Source organism: Felis catus, chromosome B3, assembly GCF_018350175.1.
Source record: "Felis catus isolate Fca126 chromosome B3, F.catus_Fca126_mat1.0, whole genome shotgun sequence".
NCBI classification, from domain to species: domain Eukaryota; kingdom Metazoa; phylum Chordata; class Mammalia; order Carnivora; family Felidae; genus Felis; species Felis catus.
Genome location: NC_058373.1, coordinates 57,361,336 through 57,380,275, shown reverse-complemented (window position 1 = coordinate 57,380,275; position 18,940 = coordinate 57,361,336).

Below are 18,940 nucleotides of genomic sequence, written 5' to 3'. Positions count from 1 at the left end.
TCTTAAAATGTAGCTACAATGTTAGGGGAAAAATGCATATATGAATCATCCATGTTAAAGAATGCTAAATGTGGACCATTGGTTTCCTCCACAGTGGGAGTTTTAAATTTATGATCCACTAACCTTCAGAGAAGCTATGAAATGTGTCTCTGTTTACTTAGGGAAAAAGTGTGGTTGAGAACTCAGACTTCAGAGCCAGACTGCCTGGGTGGGAATTTCAGCTCTTCTAATTATTGGACAAATTACCCAACTTCTCTAACCCTCACTTTTCCTAGCCGCAAAGTGGGGATAATAGTAACTACCTGATGGAGTTATGAGGAATAATGACACAATACATGTGAAACTCCCCTAACTAGTGCCTGCCGTATAGTTAGTGCTAAGAAGTCACAGCCATCACCAGTGTTTTCTTTTTATTATTATTTTCAGTTATGTCTATAACCAAATGAAGTTCAGATTCACCGCTCTAGACTTAATGAAACGAAATATTAATGACGGGATTCTGTAACGTCTCCAAATTAGCAGTTGAACAAGCTAGCCTGGTAGCCAAGAGGGAAAACAATCATACCAACACTTAGTGATTTAGAGTTTACAAAAGCCTTTTGGCTATAGCTTCCTCAAATTGATCCCCATGGTTACGGTGAGATAGAGAGCATTTACCCCTATTTTATATATGAAATTATTGGGCTCAGGGAAGGTGACGTGCCCAAGGGTGCACAGGGAGTTAACTGCAAAACTCAGGTCTGTTCCAATTCCAACGCAGACGTGCTTTCCTTTACCTTACACCACCTTCCACATGCAAGAGATAAACCTTCTTATAATTAGACTATTGGCTGCATATTATAAATAGTGTAACTAATTTATCAGGGAAAGCTGAGGGATTTAACAACAACACCACAGGTCCCTGAAGCAGTATCAAGTGAACCTGTACGTGACTGCCATTCAAGCACTGTTCATGTTTGCTCTCCTCTCTCTCATTAGCTCTGAATTCCACGGAATGCTCTGTGCTGAGCCAACTGAACATGGATTGCTGTCTGGAGAGCTTTTGGAAATACATGCCTAGAGACAGCGCTCAGAGATTCATCAAAAATGGGGGACAGGATGACAAACTGCAGATTCAAAGGATTTAGTTAGGTCTTTATAACCCAAGTATGCAGCAATATGAGGCCTTGAATGGGTTGCTGTGGCCCAGCCCCCCAACTTGACCTTCAGGGTAGTCATGGAACCTGCTGCTGCCTGTAGGATTTAACCACTCCTCCCCCAAACTCCACCGTATGTCCTCTGTGCCATTTTGCTTATATTTGCTGCCCAGGAAATATTCTTCATGCCATCAACTATTTGAATGTTACCCATCTTTCAGATCTACCTTAAAGTTTATCTTCCCAGACAGAGCCCACATTTATAATACCTGTTTTGGGGCGCCTAAAGAAAGGATTTTCTAAATTACTTAGTTTTCCCTTACTATTAACTGCTGCACATTTTCTTTTTATATGTATGGACCCTTCCCTTCCCACAGAACCATTTTTTCTTGAGGTCCAGGAACACATTCTTCACTTCTTTGTACTTCTCACAGAATCCTGAATAATGCCCTATAATTACTAGAAGCACAGCAGACACTCAATTATCAATTGATTACATTAAAAGATCAATTTATACATACATACCAGCTATGTACCTGATTAAAATTGCTCAAAGCAAGCCAATGCATAAATCAGCAAAAAACAAAAACAAGTGAAAATATTGTTAAAAGCTCCTATAATGGAATAGTATTTTTTTTTCTCCCAAGGCTTCACTGATTTTGCTAGCACCCAAGATCTGAATCTTGGCCCTTTTTGAGGGTCTAAAGGTGCCCAGGGTTTATTTACCTGTAACCCCTACCTCCAAGGGCCATCATTTAAAAGGAAAGCTAAGGAAAGGGCCAAAAAAGATATGTAATTGTCACTGTTATAACTTTTTCAGATTCCTCTTCTGGAAAGTAATTGTTGATGGTTACGGTGAGAAAGGAGACTAGAGAAGTTGCTAACTAGGGGGAGGGAGTCCAATCAGAGGTTCATCCAGTTGGTGGGGAAGGTGCGACAGAGGCATCCCATGGAGACCACTGGTCCTCAGGAAGAGGACTTGATGGAGGATAAGCTTTCATATACTAGGGGTGAGAGGAAGTTGAGGTAGATTCTCAATAATGAGAGAAAACTGGGTCTGGGCAGTGGCTGCTCTCTGTGCTAAGGGGAGGGAAGTTTTGCCTGACTTGAAGCTTCTGACATGAACACAAATCACACTCCCAGACCTGGAAGTATCTGGGGTTTCAAGCTTTCTGAAATTGGTATATTCTTTCTTTCCCATTAGATTGTACTTACTTCATGGGTAGGGACTCTATTTCCTGTTTCTTTTTTTTTTTTTAAAACAGAGAGCTTTATTTTTATTTTTATTTTTTTATTTGTTAATATTTAGTTATTTTCGAGAGAGAGAGAGAGAGAGCATGAGTGGGGGAGGAGCAGAGAGAGGGGGACATAGAGGATCTAAAGCGAACTCTGTGCTGACAGCAGAGAGCCCAATGCTGGGCTCTAACTCATGAGTCCTAAGATCATGACCTGAGCTGAAGTTGGGTGCTTAACCGACTGAGCCACCCAGGCAGCCCTAGGGACTGTATTTTTTATGCCTCACTTTTTGCCTCACCTGGACCACTGTGTGTGTGTGTGTGTGTGTGTGTGTGTGTGCGCATATACATACACTGCCATAATTTTAATCGGCATATGAGTATAACCCCTCAAAAGTTCATTCCTAGGAGCCATTTCTGTCAATGACAATGTGTTGTAGGTGGCTGCACATATAGTGGAGATTGGCATCTAAAACACAAAACTTCAGGCAACAGAGAATATTATTTCATAGTTGTATGCTTACAATGAAGCTGTACAGTAAAAATCAAAGGCAGCAGGACCAGCATACCTCAGCATTCCTGCTGGTCCCCTACATGACTGTTTTACACACTGGATCATAACCCATTAGTGAGTCATGAAATCAATTTAGAAGGCTATATCCATATTTAAAGAAAGAAAGACAATAGCATATTCATTTAAAATATATACTTAAAATTAAATAGAACAGAAAATATCAGAACACATTGCACACTCTTAAGAGTATTACTTTGGCAACCTTTGTTCATATAAAAATATGTCCTGACTCATGATAAAAAAAACATGTTTCTTAATATAGGTCATGGTCAAAAAGAGTTTAAAGCCCACTTCCCTAAAGCGTTGTGAAGCTTTCCTTGATTTAATTGGGTAATACAAGATGAGGGATATGCTCTAATGGATTGTGAATGCCCACTTTCACCTTGTAGAAAAAAAGCATAAGAACTACTAAGCAAAAGAGAAAGTACTCTCTTAGAAGAGAAAAGTGAAAGTGCGAGTGGTCCAAGGCACGTCCTGGGAGAAGCTGTAGGAAAATAGATGGAAACACACAAATAAGCAATTAGCCTATGGGTCTAGCCATTACAGGGTTGCTTATAATAGCAAACTATGGTAAGCAGCTTAAATGACCCTCATACAGAGGCTTGGATAAACAAATGAGAGTAGGTATTTATAATCACACATTATACATGAAGATATGGATCTACATTTACTGGCTTGGAGAGATGGGAGTGATATACTGTTGAGTAAAAAAATGAGTACATTATAAAAATAGTTCAGTAGATAATGGTCCTACTTATATAAAATTACACGATAGCATGTGTGTTTGTGGAAAAGTAAATAATTGTGTGGTGAGATGTTTGTGAAAATATTAAAGATGTTTCTCTCTTCAGGTGGAGTTTCAATGTATTTCTTGTCCTTAATGTCTGTTGTTTTTAAAGTTTATATATTTTGAGAGAGACAGAGACAGTGTCAGTGGGGAGGGGCAGAGAGAGAGGGAGTGAGAGAATCCCAGCCGGGCTCCGTGCTGACTGTGCAGAGGGCTTGAGCCCATGAAACTGTGAGATGATGAGCTGAGCTGAAACCAAGAGTTGGATGCTTAACTGACTGAGCCACCAGGCATCTCCTTAATTTCTTTTTTTGTTTTATTTAACAAGTATCAACTTTATAATTATACATACATATGTGTTTTGGAAAAATACAAAAGAAGAGAGGTGTAATGGAGCATACATAATGTGCAGTGGGAGCATATAGAGGTGACTGCTGGAAAAGATTGGGGAGGCGATATCTCATGAACCGAGTCTTGCAGGAGGAGATATGTTTGCCAGGCCTAATGAGGAAGGGTAACCCTGCACAAACAGGTGAGTGGAGGTGTGAGAGAGTGTGACATAGTCAGTGTGTGTGGCTGACTGGGAATCATAGCTAGAGGATAATTTGCACAGAGGCTGTGAGCTAAGAGAAGAAACTTGGATAAATCATGGAAAACTGCAATAAAGATTTTAGGCAGAGGAGTACCAGAAGACGGTGTTAAAGTCCCGCCCCCTTCCCACTGCCATCTCCATTCTCTACATGCCGATGGCACCTGCCACTCTGAGGCTCTCTCAGGCTACAAGAGAGCGTTTGGCCCACGTACAGAACAGGTCAGACTTCCAGGGAGTTAACTTCTCAGAAGCTGACCTTAGCTAAAAATTTTAAAAATGAGTTGGTGGATAAACACCCTCGCCTTCTTGCTCCTGGGGTGAAGCAACTCAAACATGTTCTATATGGTGCCTTCCATCGCTGGTGGAATGGAGCCCCAGTGCCCATGCCAGTAATTTGTTCCTTAACAGTACCCATTCTGGCTCTGTTTTTTTTTCCCTGGCTCACATTCCCTGGCTCATGCTGGTGCTTCTTGGAATCTCTACTTAAATAAAATACTCCTTCTCAAATCTTTCGCTCAGAGTAAACTTGTGTGGTAATTCAACCGAAGGCACCATCTTGTGTTGTATATATCTCTTTCTGTATGACCATTAACATAGCTAGTGGTTGTTTCTGTGTGGTAGAATATTAAGTGGTTTTTCTGTTTCACTTTTAATCTTTTTTTTTCTTGTAACAAGAGTAAAATCAAAAGTTATTCTTTTTATTTTTTTTTTAATTTTTTTTTCAACGTTTATTTTTTTTATTTTGGGGACAGAGAGAGACAGAGCATGAACGGGGGAGGGGCAGAGAGAGAGGGAGACACAGAATCGGAAACAGGCTCCAGGCTCTGAGCCATCAGCCCAGAGCCTGACGCGGGGCTCGAACTCCCGGACCGCGAGATCGTGACCTGGCTGAAGTCGGACGCTTAACCGACTGTGCCACCCAGGCGCCCCCAAAAGTTATTCTTTTTAAAGAAATATTTCTATATAGTATGGATCTCATTGAGGCAGCCAGTAAATTAGTTGAGGTGAGAGATAACAAAAATAAAAACTGAACACCATGAAAGTAGGAATAGAGGTGAAGGTTTAGATTTGAGAATTCTAGAGACGGAAATGGGGAAGAAGTCCCAAAAGGGTCAAAACCCCACATACTTTGAGGAACAAATAATTTAGCAAATACTGATGACAAAAAAGAAGAAACGTGTTAATGGAAGAGATAATTTTAGTTTGGACAAACTAACTTAGTCATTTTAAAATGATTCAGGTAGGGGGCAGCTGGGTGGCTCAGTTGCTTGAGTGTCTGACTTTGGCTCAGGTCCTGATCTCACAGTTCGTAAGTTCAAGCCCTGTATCAGGCTCTCTGTTGTCCACGCGGAGCCTGCTTCAGATCCTCTATCCCCCTCTCTCTGCCCCTCCCCTGCTCATGACCTCTCTCTCTCTCTCTCTCAAAAATAAATAATAAAATAAAATAAATAAAAAATAAAATGATTCAGGAGGAAAAAATGATTCAGTCGACTAGGAATGAGAAATATGATTCTGGATAGAAACTTGAGAGACATAGAATTGAGAGGTACAGGTGGGTTCATGATAGAACAATCCCCGAGGCATTTAAGATTGTCTTGAGGAGTGTACACAGTGAAAAAGAAGAAACATGAGAACACCACTCTGGGGATATCAATGTTGGCGTTCTGGGAAAAAAAGATGAGCAACCATTAAAGAAGACTGACAAGAAGTGGTCAGAGCTGTAGGAAAAGAGCCAGGGATGAGAGGTGGCATAAAAATTAAAGGAGAGGGGCTCCTGGGTGGCTCACTTAAGCATCTGATTCTTGATTTTGGCTCAGGTCACGATCTCACAGTTTGTGGGTTTGATCCCTGGGTCGAACTCTGCACCAAGTATAGCGTCTGCATGGGGTTCTCTCTCTCTTCTTCTTTCTGGCCCTCCTCAACTTGTGCATGCTCCCTCCCTCTCTCTCTCCTTCAAAAATAAAGAAATAAACATTGAAAAAAATAGAGGAGAAGCGGAAACACCCTCCTCTGACAGATGACTTAGCCAAGGCAAATGCAGGACTGACCTGCCCCAAGCTGCCTACTCTGTCTTCTCCTTCCCCATCATCACTGGTTCTGTTTGATCTGTTTCCACATAGGCTTGGTCCCTCTTGGTTCGCCTTGGTTGGATAATTCCAAAAGCAAAGGAAGGCGAGGCATTCTAAGAGAACCAATTTCATGCTATTTTAAAAAAGATATTTTTTTCCAATTACTGAAAAATAGACACAACAAGCATCCCTGACTTCATATCATCTCTACATAGTTTTTAAGTAATTAAACAGGGAAACTGTTAGACTGAGGGAGTTCTAATGAGGCCTTGGGAATATAGCCTGAGTAAGCACACCAAAAATCCAGCCAGCATCACGCACTTAAGAACAGCCACTCACTAACAGCCAACTGGGCTTTCCCAGATAAGGCAACTGATGAAGCTATTGCCAGTCAAACAATTTCCTTGCTTCTCCCAGGTCTTCTCTACAGAAACCTTTCCCTTAGCTCCGCTGGTGGAGCACTCCTCACCACTTTCAGTTTGGTGCTACCCAATTCGCATCAGTGCATGCTCAAATCAGCTCTTGACAATTTTAATTGCCTCAGTTTATCTTTTAACACTAGGATGAGGAAGGAATGAGCGTATCTGTTTAAAGTAACTGAGCATTAAATAATTTCTATTTTTGAATCCCCGTGTCTCTACATGGTTGACTACAAGTGGACTCATCAGCATGAAAGGCACCCTTCCAAACCTCCGAGTGGGATATCCTTCTGTGGTTGTCCAACTCAGCTTGTGGCTCTATAATGGTCTTCAGTCCATTACCCACCAGAATAGCTCACCCCCCAGAAGCTCCTAAGCCCTGTACTCTTCTTACAGGCAATCCTAACTCCAGCCTACTTTGGTTTACAGCTGAGACTCAGCCACAGTTAATGTGGGGAGTAAAGGCAGCCTCTGAGCCTCGGGGAGGAAAGTCAGAGAGGCAAAGAGGCAGAGATGGCTTAAGGCTTTCCCCCTACTTGAAGTAGAAAATTTCTCTTAATATTTAAGACTCCCCAACTCCTGAAGGTGTACATTTAGTCCAATATAGCTTAAAAACTACAAAACCAGATGAAACAGTTTTGAATTAATATAACCTGGGTGACTTTAAGAAATTATTTTACTCAGAACACTCAGAAAAATAAATCATTTAAAAAAGCGTAAGGAACCAGGGTTTTCTAAATTTGAAGTTGCTCCTAATGATTTAACTGGGCTGGAGGGAAAACGGAGTTGTCCTGTCACCTATAGATTGTTCAGCCAGGAAAGGTAAAAAGACACACACACACAGAAAGAACAAAGTCTGATGTTCATGAGAAATGATGGTCTTTCCTAAAACGAAGTTCCAGCTGAAATGTAAGAAGTCAGCCAGAGGCAATGAGTCCAAGAGTTTTTGAAGAAGGCATCAGAGAGGAGTGATAGAGATGCAAATTTCTGGCTGCCTGTACAGCTTCAACTCAGCAGAGATCTAGAGTGAAGAGAAACTATTTCTGCAGGACTTTCCTGCCTATCCATCTGGAATTAAAAAAAAGAAAAAAAAGTTGGCAGAAAAGACAGAGCCAGCCCAATGTGGTGGCTAGTTTGAGCCATGGCCAGAGAAAGTTCAGCTAACTCTATCTTCCCTGTTCAAATGCACCGAAGTTTCTCCTGGCACCTTAAACCGACCTTCATCTTCTTTTGGTAAGTCAAGCCAAGTCCTCAGACAGGATCACCAACCACTCCTTCGTCTGTGAAGCTAGGCGTTAACCAAGGGATTCTCTTAACCACTAGACGGTGTGCAAAGTAGATAAAAAATGCACCATTCTCTCTCTCTTCCCTTATATGTTTGAAATAAACACCCTGTCGTTTTTCTTTTAAGGATTTTATTGCAAAACACTACAGAAAAACAGCTGGGGAGTAACAAAAATAACCACACTGGTAAAGTTAATCTTCAAGAAATCTTCAAATCCTTATTGTCTTTGTCCCTGTTCTGCAACAACGGAAAGCAGAGGGAGCTAGCCAGCTTTGAGCCGTCAAATACACGCTAAGTTGTGCTGTTAAGAATCGGTGCCATTAAACTCTACCTGCTAGACAGATGGTTCCCATCCAGCGTTCTGCACCATTGCAACTACTGATTATTGGCTCTAATGTCCACCAGCAACGTGGCCTCGCCTGTTGTTTGTCAGCTGTTGGGGACCTGCTGCTTTGCCAGGATCCCAAAGTAGCAATCCAGGCATGCTCTGGGATGGAGTCGAAGGCTAGAGCACTGTCTCCAATGTGAAGACAGCCCCAGGGAGGAGGTGGGAAGCGAAGCTGTTCAGCCCTAGAAGGAAAAATTTAAATACATACTCACACACGTGTGTGTGTGCACACGCGCTTATGTGTGTGTGCAGTAAGAGGACAGAAAAGAAAGGAAACTGCAGTTTTTCTGTTTTCTTCCCCTGGACTTTCTCCTAGTCCGAGGTCACACCTGGGGCCATTTGCAAATGTCTGTTAATATGTCAGCCTACATTCCAGGAACTCTGACCCGCGCTTCTGTCCAACTGCTATTTCCTTTGGGTTCTTACAAATATCATAACCCTACAGCCCAGTTTTATTTACATGTCAAGTGACTTCCTGGTGCTGTGACCTCTGGTCTTCCTCACTGAGAGAAAAATTGTGTGGAGTCCTATGGTTTAGCCATCAACGTTAGCTAGCACTTATTGAGCACTTACTGTATATCAGCCATTCTGTGAAGCATTTCATCCATAATAATCTAATGAAGTAGGTTTTGCTTTCTCTGGTTTATAAGGGTTAACTGCCTGAAAGTAGCTGACAGTTGGCCAAAGTAAAATTTAGACACAGGAAGTCTGAGGCCACAGTTCTGTTCTTCAGCCCTACACTCATGCCCTTCTGCATGTGATCTGTTCTGAGTTTCAGTTTGCCCACCTGTCTGGCATTTCCCTCCCTCCCCGGCCCTTGAGGATCTGCTGACTCCAGCCCGGGCCCTGTTTGCTGCGTTCTCTTTCTTTTTTCCTGTAATATATTCACTACATGGCTATTTTTCTTGGCATCAGTTTCTAGTGTTCTAAGTCAATATTTTAGTCAAATACAACACACTGCCGTGCTTTAAAAAGTGCCTCCGTAGCCAGTCATGCTAGTCTTTCTATCTGCAAAGTGGGACAAGGATGGCACCCACCTGCCTACCTCCGGTGGATACTATGAAGATTGAAAGATGAAATGCATGTCATGCTCAGCACAGTGCCTGACACGATATGAGTGCTAGCTAGTTTTACTCTTTGCTTGCTGGAATAGCCCAGAGGTAATATTATATTCATTTTGCGGCTGGAAAAGATGGAGCACAAGGGCTAAATGACTCGGCATGAGGAAAGCCGGGTAGCCGGCAAGGCTGGTAGAGCCTTAGTATTCATCTCCTCCCTCAGCCCCCGCAGAGGGGCTCCCTGCAGACCTCATCAACTTCCCTTGATGTTGGGTATCCCACTGCCTTTCCGTTTACGGTTTTGGGGTCACTCCATATTCTCAGTTAATTCCAAGAGCAGAGATCATTTGTATTCCATCGAAGATGCTTTCACCCTAAGATCATTTAAGGGCCATTGGACTTGGGAGTGGGATAGCAGAGAGAGGGGAGCGACGGAGGCTCGCTTCTGGCTCCCGGGATGGAATATCAGCATCAAATAGGGCAACAAAGAGTCTAAATGCAGGGAATGTTTGGGGATGTTCAGTCAGCTGTGGGGTTCACTTGGGTGAGACGGGAACCCAGCTGCACAGGAAGTAAAACAGCAAGAGGGAAACCTAGAAGGCTCCAGTCGCTCTGTGTGACAGGCCATTCCAGGATGAGGGACAGCTGTAATGGACAAGAATTATAGGGGAGGAGCATTGTGGAGCAGAGCGGAAAAGAGCAAGGTGAAGTGCACTTCTTCCCTCCCTTCTGCGAGTGTACCCTGGGAAAAAAGCTCTAACTGAATTTAAATAGTGCTTGTTCCTAGAAGGGGCTTGGAATCAGGAGGGTTTTGCCCTAGGAGACCCTTTGTTTTTACCTTAAAAATAACTAGCAGCATTTCCATGCAAGGAAGAAAACGTGATACCGCTTCATATAAGATTCTCTAAGGGGTAGGATACTTTTTTTTAAAGATGAAGAAAAGCAAATTGCTTTCTTATTTACATTTCTGCTGTCACCCATTCACCCAGCAGTAGCTTAAATGTAAGAGGAACTCAGAATAATAGAATAAAAATCTGATGCAATGCCTGATTAAAAATGCAAATTTGAACTTGCCAGCGATCTTCTAGCTAAGCAGAGTAAACAGGGAAGGAGAAAAGGCAGCTAGATAATTGAAATGATCGTGTGTGCTGAAGGAGGTAAGAAACGTGGAGTCTGGTCTCTGAAGAATAAGGAAAGACCGAGTAAGCCCTAGTGAATCTGGGGGAGGAGGGGGAAGTTCCCCAGAAGGATGCTTAGCAGAGTTTAGTTTTATTTCCATGGATTGAGTCAGCGATGCTTGGAGGAAATCCAATCAGCAAATTTTAACCGGACCCCCGCTACGTGGTATTTCTAGGGTAATAATGATGTATAAAGAAGATAAGATAACCTTGCAGTGTAACAACTAAACACACAAACAGTTAAGATAGAGAATGCACACAGCTTGCAGAAAAGAAAACTGTAGCATATTCACGCAAAATAATGGTACACAAGAGAAGCGCTGGGGGACCCTAAGAGAGAAGTGGGGCAGTCAGGAAGTCTTTTGGGAAAGGATGGTGATGATGTTGAGTGGGATAGAAATGAACGATGGGGAAGACGGCGGCTGAGGTGACAGAAAATTGCTTTCATAGAACACTATAGGACCAACATTAGTGGCGACAACAGTGTCAGAAAACCCTGTCGTGTCCCTCATTAGTGTGACTCCATGTGTCTCCCCTGCCCAAACCCTCCACCGTCTAGTTCTGCCCGTGGAATAGGGGCACTGGCTGCGGGGCAAAGGCATGCTCCCTGGAGTGCCCGAGGCTTCCCTGACTTGGCCTGAGACTGCACTGCTGGGATGGGGGGAGGAGCCACTTACCCTCTGTGGGGTGACATTGAAGATAGTGTGCAAACACCTAATGCTGTGACAGGCTGGGCAAGTACAGAGGGAACAGGCTCAGGCCTGAGCAAAATGCCCCATCATCGGGTGGTTCAGCAACTGGTCTGCAAATCGAAGGTAATTACCAAGACGCTCTTTTATGTGTGTGTGTTAGTGGGGAGGTCAGCTAGGGACAGCTTCTTAATAAAAACAAAACAAAACAAAGATTAGGAAATTGTCTACAAATTATAGGTATGCCATTTAATATATTCCATCTTATGACCCAGGTTTCAGTTCCCAATCGTCTTATGCTTTACAGTCTAACAAGGAGGCTCTTAATACTCACTGGAATCACAGAGGGAGGTTATTACCAGTATTAGGAATCAGGGTGACCCTCAGAGATTCTTATTTAGTTGGACTCTTGTGGGACCCAGAGAACAATCCTGATATGCTTCCAGTGAGGACTAGGAACTGGGACTGATTTAGCCAAACTGGGATTCTCATTCTCCTTTAATTAGGCTCCAAGTTTTCCCTCCTCTATGCTTGGTCTTGTGATTTTCAGTCTGTTAGAGATGTTCTCCTTTGATTTGTCTGTTGAAATCCTTATTTAAAAAAAAAAACCATTGGTAAAGGTAGTAGGTTCCCAGTTCATCTTACTAGTTCGATCCACTTCCTAGGGGGTCTCAGATCATTCAGGGTCTGTGAACCTGGATTGGTTTGGGCCCTCCAGGGGTTGAAGCGCGCAGTGCTAGAGGACGCCAGGAGAGGGCAGCAGAGAGCTGGGAAGCCCTTTGATAGAGGCCAGAGGAAGCAGGCAGAGCGGGAGAACCAGAAGCAGGTGAAGGAGGAAATACTTGATCCTTTATGAGGCGCAGGGTATGCCGGTTGTCTGTGCTCCATAAATTAACCAAAGACCAGAGTCGTTATTCAGACGAGAAACTGAAATCAATAGGGGATGCAATAGGGAGTGGCAGTTTTAAACCAGGGAGAGATGAAAATAGGCTCTGAGATATTGCAGGGAGCCTACAAAGCCATGGCAGCCTGTGGGGTGATGGTGGATCCATGGCTGCTCATGAGACCCAGGGCCCTGGTGGGTTTAGGTCTAGATACGAATCCAAATCAAGAGAAAAAGACTTTATTTAAAGGCTGAGCATACCCTTAACAGCCTTGGGTTGCACGTAAGCCAGACAGAGAAGACAATTTGGGGATAAAGATTCCAGGGAACTGGAGAAGTCCTGACATTTAAGAAGGGCATAGAGATCTCTGCAAGGTCAGTACTCACACCCTAAGGAAAGAATCTTTAGAAGGGCAGGACAGGACAGGACAGGGGTATTATGTGGATAGAGGCATACGAGGAGAATTTAATGTTCAGGGCAGGACCAGGGCAGGTAAGCTTGAGCAACACATTTAGGGAAGGTATTTCACAGTCATTTCTGCAAGGGCTAGAAGATGCACAAGATTTTGTTATTGGCAAGGCCAGTTTGAATCCACCTGAGGCCCAAACGTCCAGAATGTAGTTTAGCACCTTATTCCTTATAGTGTGGTCTGCAGACCAGCAGCATTGACATCGCTTGGGAGCTTATTAGAATTTAGAATTTCAGATCCCACCTCAGACCTGAATCAGAATTTGCATTTTAACAAGATTTTAACAAGATTTAACAAGGTGATTCCTATGCATATTATGCATATATTAAAGTTTGAGAAATACCAATCTAGCAGAAGTCCAGGCAGGGCTGGGTGGCATTGATGCCTATAGAAGATTAATAAGGGCATCCTGTAATAAGGAAGTGAGGGGGAATGCCTGCATTTGAATGAGAGGAGGTGCACCTCTTAGGTGCATGTTAGGTAATGGTATAGTGGTACTTTCTTTGGGCTTATTTTTCTTAAACCCAATAGATTCCTTATAGTTACATGCAAAGTCAACCAAGCAATATCTTTTTTCAGGACAAATAGTATCCTATTGCAGACTGAAAAAGCATGTGAATCAAAGTTGAAGCCATTGCTGAGATGGGCAAGAGGTTTCCAGAAGATTTTTGCTATATATAGCCCAGGGACTAAATGCCCAGGGACTAGGTTTGTTTTTAATTATTTTTGTTTAAGGTAACTAAAAGCCATTTGACTTTTAGACAAGGAATCACTAATACAAATATTACAAGAGGGTTTATGTTTGTGCTAGATTCTTATTGCCACTGTAACAAATTGCCACAAATTCGGTCACTTAACACAACGTAAATGTATTCTCTTACAATTCTGGAGGTCAGAAGCCCAAACTCATTCTTACGGGGCCACAGGCAAGGTTTCAGCAGGGCTGGTTTTTTTCTGGAGGATCCAGAGGAGAATCTATTCTTAGTCTCTTCCAGCCTCCAGAGACCGCCACTGGCATCCATTGCTCTCTCTGGCTTATAACCCTTTCCTCCATCTTTGAAGCCAGCAGCATAGCATCTTGCTTCTGTCGTTATCACGTTGCCTTCCTCTTCTGTGTCAAACCTTTCTCTGTTTCCCTCTTATAAGTACACTTGTAGTGACATTTAGGTCCCACACAGATAACGAAAGATCATCTCCTCACCTCAATATCCTTAGCTGAGTCACATCTGCAAGGCCACTTTTTTTTTTCTTTCATAGAAAGTAACATTCCCGGGTTCCAGGGATCAGGGTCTGGATATTTTGGGGGTCCATTATCCAGCTTACCACACTGTTTAAATCAGGATGTCAATTAACAGATGACATAAAATATGCTTTTCAATTGACTAGAGTAGACTACCCTCTTTCTTGGTATTGAAAAGTCAAATTCACGTCAGAAGATGACTTGGAAAACAGAGGACGAAGGCACAAGTGAGCCACGGTGAGCCTTGAGGAAGCACTCCTGACCCCCAGCATCCTCTCACTGCACCAGATCGCTCAAGTGAAGCACAGCCACTCTCCTCTGCTCTGGCCTAGCTTACACGGCCACTAGGTGCTCTCATTGGATATCATCTCATTATGATATTCATGTTCTACACTGGTCCCCTCCTGCACCTGGCAAATTCTTTCTTTGGCAAATTCGTTTCTATGATATTATAGAAAAAGCCTCAGGTTTGGGGGCTCATGAACCATTTAAGAGTATCGTCTACTGTGGTCTAGGGAAGATAGCAGCTCTGGCAGAAAAACAGATACTACAGGTAAAACGCTAGTGGCATTATCTTTGGGGATTTTGGAATGTTGGAACTTAGAAATTACCTAGCTTGACCCCTCATTTATTGATGAGAGATAAGTCCCAGGGAGACAGTGGCATGCCCAGGGCCATACTTTGATTTGTTATTTAGTCAGCTGCCATGTGCAAGAGTTACAAAGAGAAATAGAATGTGAAAGAAGGAAATAAAGGGTGGAAAGCATGGATCTAATGGAAGGAAGCCCCAACATGTCCACTGGAAACCAGGCTTTCGGAATTTCTGAATTCAGACTCCTGTGCTCCCTAGTTCACAGACAAGCCTAGAAACCTGGTGCTATCAGTCCATCATTGATAAAGTAGCAATCGCAGCATTTGTTCCCCAGCACAAATCAGAAAAGTGGATCTCTCTTTTTCAAACTAGAGAATGAGCTTGCTTACCTCCCCAGAGGCAAGCTCTCATGGCTAGGTAGCAAGTTGCCCAGCCCTCCGGGAAGCAGCAAAATTGCAATAGGCCAGTCCTGTCTACGCCCATGGGCATCCTACAAGGACATGTATGGGAGCTGGTGGATGTGATTGCTATAGCAACATGGATCAGGGTGGAAGAAGCCCTTCTTCCTTCACACCAAACACCCATGTGCCTGAGATGAAAGGAGAACTGAACTGTTCTCCAAGCAGTCTGAGGCTGAAAAAATGATGCCATCAACCCTCTCCATATGCACCATACATATATCTGTACCATATGCCTTGGAAGCCCAATGTTTGCTACCGTAGATCAAACACAGTCAAAATCGTTTTCGCAGCTCTCAGAATAATATTCTTGGGTACAATATGATCATGGTGGCAAGAAGCTGTGAAGTTCTGAGTTGTCTTTCTCATGTTAATTAAAGTGATAATCTAGTGATCTGAGGTTTATGCATATATTTCAAAATACCTCAGATAGAAAGGGACTCCTTAGGATCTGTTTTTCAGAGTGACTCAAAGATTTATAGTCTTTTCATAGTAACAGCAAGGACATCCAGGTAGCCTAACAAAAACCACCATCAAATATGAAAATGTAAGTTATTTACCCTTGTTGGGGGTTGAAAATACAGGCTTCCCCTGTTTCATTTTGGGGATCCTATTGGTTAGCTAGTCTGCTTTCCACTGTGATTGGGAGGCCCTCTCTCAAGTTACAAGACTAGCTAACAGGTCTCCTCCGCAAAGGTGATGAGTGATAACTGCTCAGAAGGACAGTGGACCTTGCCTCAGTTTCTCACAGGTGCTGGAATACGAGGGCTGTCAGCAGCCCCTCGGTCTTCACATGACTGCCCTGCATGTGATCCCTCCCATCTGCTCACCTGCTCACCATCCTACCCCAGCCATGGCTGGTCCCAACTCAAAGTGGCCCCACTCCCTGGTGACCCCCAATCAGTCTCCCAAGGGGTGGTAAACTCAGATGTCCTGTTCTCTCCTCCCCCAATCTAGTATCTTGCAATAAATTCTACACCTGCTTTCCCTTTGGGTCTTCTGCTTTCATTGTAATTGCCACTTCTGTAGGTCAAGCAGACTGAAGTTTGCTAGTTTACTGTCGTTTTGCCTTCCTGCTGTAGGAGTCCCAATTCTGCTGGAGGCCATGTGGATTTCTCAGACTCAGGGAAGCCTCAAAATTAGAAAGCAGAGAAAAAGAAAGCTTAAGATATTTATCTAAAGACAAAGAAAAAAATTACTGGGAGGCCATACGTCACAGTATTAACAGCAGTTATTGCTGGGTGTTGATCCTTTCCCACATGATTCTCTGCATTTTTCAAATTTATTTGATCACAAACAATAAATCAGAAAGACAATGACACATGCTGTCTGTGAGAATAACTGCTTCTCCCTGCAACTGTAAGGTAGAGTGTGGAGAGATAAACCACAGGGACCTCTTTGGTCATTGCAATGGGTCACAATCAGGTGAGGTGAGTAACGGAAGAAAATTGCTCAGATACCATTTTGAAGAAAGCATGAAAGTAAACTAAATTTGATTTGGTAAATAAGATCTACTTAGGGTTACTGTATATTACTTCACACAGGCATGTCTAAATGGGTCCTCTCTCACCCTCTGGACTAATTACATTTGATTAAAGACTCCCTTAAAAGCTCTTCTTTCACAGTGAATTTTAAATGACCACTAACCTCCACTGACTGATGCTATGGGGTCACCCATGAATTGATTAGGTGGTGGTGCATTGTGCCTTTGGGATACCAGTTCCATGGATCCCCTGGAACCCTGACTCCATAAATCAGTGGGAAGGGATGGTAATTACAATATTCTGCTGCTATTTCTGTGCTATAGCTCCTCTGTGCGATATAGTCACCATTTTGTCTCATCCCAAATTGGTGCATTCTCAGCTCATCTGGTTTTTCTTTACACTTCTCGAAGGTATCTTGCTCTTATCTGTTTGCTCAATTTTAGGCCATTATCTTCCCTGGGTTTTATTCCAGAGGGTTTTTATTTTACAGTTTTATGCCTACAGGATGGGATGGCGGGAGACGTAGGGATGCCAAAAGGCAGGTGGGTTGAACTATTAGAAATGTCAATAAAAAAGAGAGAAGAGTAGATCTTCAAAGTTTTCATACAAGAAAAAAAAATGTAACTACGTGTGGTAATGGGTGTCAACGACACTTCCGGTGATGGGTTTTCAGTCTATACAGATGTCAGACCATTCTGTTGTACGCTCGAAACTAATACAATGTTAGTGTCAATTATATCTCAATTACAAAAGAGAAAAATAAATGTCAGGTGAAGTCTGTGGCTGACTACTCAGAATTTGTTTTCGAACGATATTGAAGACATATTGTGAACAGAATGGTTTTGATTTCAGAGTAATCTTTCCCAGCATTCATCAACAATGAAGAGTGTTATATATAGTTTTAATATGCATTTAATATATATTATAAATATGTAAATACATTTGTAAATATAAATATATTTATATACAAATGTATTTGTTAGATTATTTATATATATTTTTATATGATATTCATATATGTAAATATATAAACCTACATAAAACACATAGATTTATATAGGTTTAATGAGGTATAAATGAGGAATATACATATATTTCAAAATACTCCAGACAGAAAGGGACTCAAGATTTTGCTGAATAACTCAAAAGACATAAAAGCCTTGTCACAATAACAACAAGGACATCCAGGTAGCCTAACAAAAACCATACCCAAAAATGAAAATGTAAGTTCTTTCACCTTACATATATAAAATCCAAATGTATGTATATATGTATCATCCAAATGCATTTCAAAGAAAACAAAAGCTTCAGTCTAACAGGCTCTGCTATAAAGATGGTCACTTGTTTGGTATGTAGATCTGAATCCAAATTTAGCCTTCTCTCTCTTAGGTTTCTCAGTCTATTTGTGACTCACACAGAGCCCACGAAGAAAGATGGAGAGGCGGGGGAAAGAAACCAAGGTTCACAACAGGAAAGCTCATAGAAACAGAAGTTTCAACTGAAGAATCCCAAAGGAAAATAGGTTATAGGAAAGACTCTTCACTCAATAAGCACGATCTTCTGGGAGGAGGAGAAAATTTAATTTTATTTCATTGGAAGAATGGAATTATTTTAGAGGATTCGGTTGTTAGATAAGCAGACTGTGTAGTACCCATGCCTATGTTTGGATCCTGCCTCCTCTACAAACTAGTTGTATGTCCCTGGGCAAAGGTATCTAACGGACTGTGGTATTTTTCATCAGGAAAGTGGGCTGGCTATAGTAGTACTGACTCGTTATTATTATTATTATTTATTATTTATTATTATTTTCAGTAGGCTCCACGCCCAGTGTGGGGCTTGAACTCACAACCCTAAGATCAAGACCTGGATGCTCCACTGACTGAGCCGCCCAGGTGTCTCTTGACTTTATTATTATTAGGAGTCAAGAATAAATGTAGAATGCTTAGAACAGTGCCTGGTTCATACTAAGGTTGCAATAAATGCTAGATCGTATTATTTTTGTACGCTTTATCTTTAACTGAGATTTTGTTAAAACTTTCATAAGGAAGGTTAGGTGTTGGTATTAGACATTTTGTCTGAAGATCAAGTTTTTAAAAATTTGTCCTAGCTTTATAGCTTCCACTCAGATGTACTTGAATGTTAAGAATTCAAGATGTTCTGGCTGTCATTGCCTCCAAATATCCAGCTCTTGCTATTGGAATAATAATAATAATAGCAAATATTTACTGAGGACATTTTAGTCCCAGGAAGATTCTAAGTGCTTTACATGGATTAATGCTTTTGTTTTTCATAACAACCCTATAGCATTATCCCCATTTGACAGATAAAGCAATTGAGGTTCATAAAGGTTCAAGTATCTTGTCAGAGGTTTCCCAGCTAGGAAATGCCAGAGCCAGTGGCCAA